Genomic DNA, 7,658 nt, shown 5'->3' with positions numbered 1-7,658 from the left:
GTCATTCCATAATTTGAGTTTTTGATCAAGTTTCTCCTTAAATACTTTCGTGGGATTTTTAGTCAATTTATTGTAATATTTGCCATTGTCAAGTTGCAGATGTGCCTCTGTTACATAGTCTTTTGTGTTTAGAATAACGATGTTTCCACCTTTATCTGCACTTTTTATTGTAATAGTTTTGTCATCCATCAGGTTTTTTAGGGCTTTTCTCTCATCCTTAGTTAGATTATCTCTGTAATCACTTCTTTTGATGTTATAGATATCTTTTATGATTGCTTCTTGAAATAAGTCAATTTTATTTCCTTGGGGTAATTGTGGATAAAATTTTGAAGGTGCTTTCATTCCACTTATTCCTGCTCCTTTTTGGGGAACCACTCCCGAGGCAGAAATGATATCATCCTCATTGTTCGTGTCAAGGTTAGTTAAGTCCACCAGTGCTGGGAGATCAGCTGCTGTTAATCCTTTTTCTACTGATGTTATATCCATCCGTGTTCTCTTTTTGCTTTTCGCATGGTCTGCCATCTTTTCATTTTCATCAAAGGTTTTCGCTAGTTTAATTTTTCTGATATATTTGTATATATCAATTCGGGTCTGTGCAATATCCATACACTCCGTGGGGCAAAAGTTTATACCTTTTTTCAAAAGAGATATTTCATTGCTATCCATATTACGGTCGGACAGGTTCATCACCACTAGTTCTCCTTCATTTATTTCTGTTTCTTTTGGCGCATGGCTCTCGTTTCCGTTCCAACTTTTTCTGAGCCATCTTTTTCTTTTTCCTCTTCTTGTTGTTTTTTTGAAGGTGCTCCTGATCTTGGCACCCATCTGCGCCCTCGTCCTCTTCCTCGAACCGCTTGGTTTTGGTTGAATTCCCATGATCTTTGTTGGAGGACTAGCCTCATATCTCCTAAAAAATCCTTGCTGGTCTGATTTGTAGTCTCCAATCCTTCTTCACTTGTCCCAGTCGATGTTAATGACGTCAAACTGGATGCGCTTTGATAGATCAAACCCTTTGTGCCTTGTTTTTTGAAAATATCGTATTTTCTGGCATATGTAAAAATACACCCCTGTGTATAATCCTCCTCGTCTCTTTGAAATTTTGATTGTTTGCGGTTTCTTACTATTTCCTCATGTTTCGCCACATATTTCTCCAAGTCCTCCTTTAGTTTAGTTTGTTCTGCTGTTAATTCCAAAGTGGCTAGTTCTTTTTCTAGTTCACCCAATTCCTCTTTTATTTTTGACAAAGCAATCTCCAGATGTTTTATTAGAATTTTAATCAAGCCTAATGATGATTCCAAAATATATTCACCCCATTCGTTAAGTAGGTCATCTGAAACATCTTGTTGACTGGGCATTAGGGAAATCCTCAAGCCTCTAGGGACCCGTTGTACTTCCACATATTTTTTCAGAGTTATTAATTCCCACCATTTATTGATTTCCTTCTTACTTAGTTTCTCCCATAGTTTGAGTTTGCTTTTCGTATCAGATTTCTGATTATCTTCCTTGTTTTTGGTTTTTGAGGTTGATGTTGTTTTTTGTTCAAAAAAACGAGAGTCAAGCAATTCGGTTCTCTCTGCATCTCTTTTGTCCATTATTCTTATTACAATTCTTGTGTATATGTGGATGGAGATCGTATTTTATACTTTTATAACGAAAAAGCACTTTTGTTGCATATCTCAAATTGTCCTCTTGTGTGAGAAATGCGTTATTTGGGAACGTTATACTATCTGTGCGCAAAACGATTAATAGAGGTTACTCTTATGTTTTCATCCGTTAGGTTATATCTTCAACCCAAATGCGGTGTTCAGCCGGTACCTCTGAGACGTCTCTTAATGCGCAATGGAACCAATCCTTACAAGATATAAACACAGTCTTAAGGAAAAACGGGTGCAGGGTCTCACGAAACACTCATCCGTGCTTACCTCCACCTTCCGATGTCAGTCCGCCGGTTCGTGCTCGCGTCCCCTGTCCGCCGCTTTCCAAACACAGCTGTTCAGGCACAAGGTTGGCGTTCACCAGGACTGTTGCGTTTGAACTCCAATTCGGCTCCGTTTTACAGTCCTCTGGCGCTCTATTCACCGGTGCTAATCCTCCAAAGCAGAGCCCTGCTTTATAATATACGAACAAATCCCTTTCCAGCAGGAAGGGGAATGAGGAAGCACTCACGGATACAAAGTTTCCCAAAGTTATTTTATTCTTCTTTCCGTTGTCAAAACACTCCAACCAATACACAAACCAACGCGTTTCGCAACAGCAGTTGCTTGATCACGGTCGATTGCTAAAGTGGATTCTCCTCCTATATGTTAGAGGGACCCGCCTTGTGTATACATTTACTTCCTGTTGGTTAACAGGAAGTTGCTGGGAAATGTAGTTTATAATGACTCTTTACGTTTAAAACATATATATAAACGGTGCAAACAATGAGATCCGGTTTAAATAAAACAAAACATCAGGTGATCCGAAATTAACCAGTGTCTATATGTCTGTCACATTGCTAGATGTATCTCATTCCATCTCTGTATTGTTATTTCATATTTCACGGAACCAACGGTATAACAACATTATAGGTTACCAATTCGCCCTCTAGTGGGCAGACTCAGTATTTTAAAGTAAGTTGTTACAAAAATAAAGCCCTCCAGTGGGCAATTGTATGCTTCATGTTTCCTTTCCATTATAACAATTATCCAGATTCTAGTGTTGCACCATTTGCAAATAATTTAGACATCACCTTCATTATGTTCCTTAGTTACATCTCATGCACCTTTACACATTTTATGTTATCTTTATCGTCCCATTGTTCTTTGAAAAGTTTTATAGATCAATGCTTTCTCTCTCTTCCGAACAAAAAAACAACTGTTATTTAGACAAACCCTCCAACAAGTTTTCACAAATGTACATACAGTTCCTCACTCTGGTTCAGGCCCCAGGGGGTCATTGTGCGAAAATTTAGAATTTGTCGCGACTCTCTGCATCTCAGTTGTTTTTCCTGATCCCCTCCTCTTTCATGTGGCAATATACATTCTAAGGCATAGGTCTTTAGTAATGTCCAATCGCTGTTGTGTGTGGTTTCCATGTGTTTAGCGATTGCGTTACTGCGATCCTTGTTATTTGTTGCCCTTATGTGTTCCAGGATACGTTTCTTGAACTCCTTCTTTGTGCTTCCGATATATTTGAGCGGACACGGGCATTCAATCACATACACTACATGTGTACTTGTACAGTCAATTAGTTGTTTTATTTGCCACATTTTTTTGTTTGGTAACCTTACTTCCTTTGTATTTACAGCTATTTGGCAGACCTTACAGTGTTGACACTTGATGAATCCTTTGGTGTTCATCCATTGGATTCCTTTCTTTCTTTTTGTATGATCTTTGTGGTGGCTCTGGATTAGTCTGTCCTTTAAGTTTCTGGCTCTTCTGAATGTGACCAATGGGTGTTTACCCATAATTTTCCCAGTTGTGTTATCCAGGTGTAACAATTTCCAGTTTTTTCGTAGGATGCTTATGATTTGTTTGGATTCCCTGCTGTAGTTGAGAATCAATCTTATTTCTCGTTTTGGGGTTTCTCCATTGTCTTGGTCTTTCCTTTTAGATTTGAGGGCCTCCCTTCGATTCTTCATGTTCGCTCTTTGCCATCCTTTCATTATGATCTTATTATTATATCCTCTGTTTTTAAACCTCCGTGCCATTGCCTGACTAGTTCTCTCCCATTCCATTTCTTCTGAACAAATCCTCCTTAGTCTCAGAAATTCTCCATATGGGATATTTTCCTTCACTGCTGGTTTATGAAAGCTATCAAAATGTAGCGTAGAGTTGGTAGCCGTTTCTTTTCTGTGTAATGTTGTTTCAACTTTGTTATTTTTGATATAGATCTCAGTGTCCAGAAATATAGCCTTCTTGTTGCTGATGTTATATGTGAATCTGATATTAGAAGTTGATGAATTGAGGATCTGGAAATAGCACTCAAATTCTTGGATTGTTCCTTCCCATATGATTAGGAGGTCGTCTATGTACCTTATCCATTTCGCTATTTTATTTACATGAAAATCATTGTCGGGGTGCCATGCTACCTGTTGTTCCCACCACCCCATTGTGAGGCAGGCGTATGCGGGACTGAAGGAGAAACCCATAGCGCATCCATGGATTTGTTGATACATTTCTTCCCCGAATAAGAAGATATTTTGGGTTAGACACATTTCCACCATGTCGATTAGCATTTGGTTATGCCTGTTATATTGGATGCCACGTTCTTTCAGAAAAAATGCTACCGCATTCAGACCAATATCGTTTGCAATGTTTGTATATAATGATACAACGTCCATTGTCACCAATAAGAAAGTAGGTTGCCAAAATAGGTCTTCCAGGTGTTTCAGGAGGTCTGTTGTGTCTTTTAGATAAGAACTCAAACTGGTCACAAACGGCATAAGAAAAAAATCAATATAATTAGCCACAGGTTCCATCAGTGATCCCTTGGATGACACTATAGGTCTCCCTGGTGGTCTTAGTGGATTCTTATGGACCTTCGGTAAAAAATAGATTGTTGCTGTTACCGGATGTTCTGTAGTTAGAAATTTCATTTCGTCCAGATCAATTAGATTTTGGTCATTCCATAATTTGAGTTTTTGATCAAGTTTCTCCTTAAATACTTCGTGGGATTTTTAGTCAATTTATTGTAATATTTGCCATTGTCAAGTTGCAGATGTGCCTCTGTTACATAGTCTTTTGTGTTTAGAATAACGATGTTTCCACCTTTATCTGCACTTTTTATTGTAATAGTTTTGTCATCCATCAGGTTTTTTAGGGCTTTTCTCTCATCCTTAGTTAGATTATCTCTGTAATCACTTCTTTTGATGTTATAGATATCTTTTATGATTGCTTCTTGAAATAAGTCAATTTTATTTCCTTGGGGTAATTGTGGATAAAATTTTGAAGGTGCTTTCATTCCACTTATTCCTGCTCCTTTTTGGGGAACCACTCCCGAGGCAGAAATGATATCATCCTCATTGTTCGTGTCAAGGTTAGTTAAGTCCACCAGTGCTGGGAGATCAGCTGCTGTTAATCCTTTTTCTACTGATGTTATATCCATCCGTGTTCTCTTTTTGCTTTTCGCATGGTCTGCCATCTTTTCATTTTCATCAAAGGTTTTCGCTAGTTTAATTTTTCTGATATATTTGTATATATCAATTCGGGTCTGTGCAATATCCATACACTCCGTGGGGCAAAAGTTTATACCTTTTTTCAAAAGAGATATTTCATTGCTATCCATATTACGGTCGGACAGGTTCATCACCACTAGTTCTCCTTCATTTATTTCTGTTTCTTTTGGCGCATGGCTCTCGTTTCCGTTCCAACTTTTTCTGAGCCATCTTTTTCTTTTTCCTCTTCTTGTTGTTTTTTTGAAGGTGCTCCTGATCTTGGCACCCATCTGCGCCCTCGTCCTCTTCCTCGAACCGCTTGGTTTTGGTTGAATTCCCATGATCTTTGTTGGAGGACTAGCCTCATATCTCCTAAAAAATCCTTGCTGGTCTGATTTGTAGTCTCCAATCCTTCTTCACTTGTCCCAGTCGATGTTAATGACGTCAAACTGGATGCGCTTTGATAGATCAAACCCTTTGTGCCTTGTTTTTTGAAAATATCGTATTTTCTGGCATATGTAAAAATACACCCCTGTGTATAATCCTCCTCGTCTCTTTGAAATTTTGATTGTTTGCGGTTTCTTACTATTTCCTCATGTTTCGCCACATATTTCTCCAAGTCCTCCTTTAGTTTAGTTTGTTCTGCTGTTAATTCCAAAGTGGCTAGTTCTTTTTCTAGTTCACCCAATTCCTCTTTTATTTTTGACAAAGCAATCTCCAGATGTTTTATTAGAATTTTAATCAAGCCTAATGATGATTCCAAAATATATTCACCCCATTCGTTAAGTAGGTCATCTGAAACATCTTGTTGACTGGGCATTAGGGAAATCCTCAAGCCTCTAGGGACCCGTTGTACTTCCACATATTTTTTCAGAGTTATTAATTCCCACCATTTATTGATTTCCTTCTTACTTAGTTTCTCCCATAGTTTGAGTTTGCTTTTCGTATCAGATTTCTGATTATCTTCCTTGTTTTTGGTTTTTGAGGTTGATGTTGTTTTTTGTTCAAAAAAACGAGAGTCAAGCAATTCGGTTCTCTCTGCATCTCTTTTGTCCATTATTCTTATTACAATTCTTGTGTATATGTGGATGGAGATCGTATTTTATACTTTTATAACGAAAAAGCACTTTTGTTGCATATCTCAAATTGTCCTCTTGTGTGAGAAATGCGTTATTTGGGAACGTTATACTATCTGTGCGCAAAACGATTAATAGAGGTTACTCTTATGTTTTCATCCGTTAGGTTATATCTTCAACCCAAATGCGGTGTTCAGCCGGTACCTCTGAGACGTCTCTTAATGCGCAATGGAACCAATCCTTACAAGATATAAACACAGTCTTAAGGAAAAACGGGTGCAGGGTCTCACGAAACACTCATCCGTGCTTACCTCCACCTTCCGATGTCAGTCCGCCGGTTCGTGCTCGCGTCCCCTGTCCGCCGCTTTCCAAACACAGCTGTTCAGGCACAAGGTTGGCGTTCACCAGGACTGTTGCGTTTGAACTCCAATTCGGCTCCGTTTTACAGTCCTCTGGCGCTCTATTCACCGGTGCTAATCCTCCAAAGCAGAGCCCTGCTTTATAATATACGAACAAATCCCTTTCCAGCAGGAAGGGGAATGAGGAAGCACTCACGGATACAAAGTTTCCCAAAGTTATTTTATTCTTCTTTCCGTTGTCAAAACACTCCAACCAATACACAAACCAACGCGTTTCGCAACAGCAGTTGCTTGATCACGGTCGATTGCTAAAGTGGATTCTCCTCCTATATGTTAGAGGGACCCGCCTTGTGTATACATTTACTTCCTGTTGGTTAACAGGAAGTTGCTGGGAAATGTAGTTTATAATGACTCTTTACGTTTAAAACATATATATAAACGGTGCAAACAATGAGATCCGGTTTAAATAAAACAAAACATCAGGTGATCCGAAATTAACCAGTGTCTATATGTCTGTCACATTGCTAGATGTATCTCATTCCATCTCTGTATTGTTATTTCATATTTCACGGAACCAACGGTATAACAACATTATAGGTTACCAATTCGCCCTCTAGTGGGCAGACTCAGTATTTTAAAGTAAGTTGTTACAAAAATAAAGCCCTCCAGTGGGCAATTGTATGCTTCATGTTTCCTTTCCATTATAACAATTATCCAGATTCTAGTGTTGCACCATTTGCAAATAATTTAGACATCACCTTCATTATGTTCCTTAGTTACATCTCATGCACCTTTACACATTTTATGTTATCTTTATCGTCCCATTGTTCTTTGAAAAGTTTTATAGATCAATGCTTTCTCTCTCTTCCGAACAAAAAAACAACTGTTATTTAGACAAACCCTCCAACAAGTTTTCACAAATGTACATACAGTTCCTCACTCTGGTTCAGGCCCCAGGGGGTCATTGTGCGAAAATTTAGAATTTGTCGCGACTCTCTGCATCTCAGTTGTTTTTCCTGATCCCCTCCTCTTTCATGTGGCAATATACATTCTAAGGCATAGGTCTTTAGTAATGTCCAATCGCTGTTG

Source organism: Lissotriton vulgaris, unplaced genomic scaffold (genome assembly GCF_964263255.1).
Source record: "Lissotriton vulgaris unplaced genomic scaffold, aLisVul1.2 SCAFFOLD_1115, whole genome shotgun sequence".
NCBI classification, from domain to species: domain Eukaryota; kingdom Metazoa; phylum Chordata; class Amphibia; order Caudata; family Salamandridae; genus Lissotriton; species Lissotriton vulgaris.
This window is presented reverse-complemented; position numbering follows the sequence as displayed.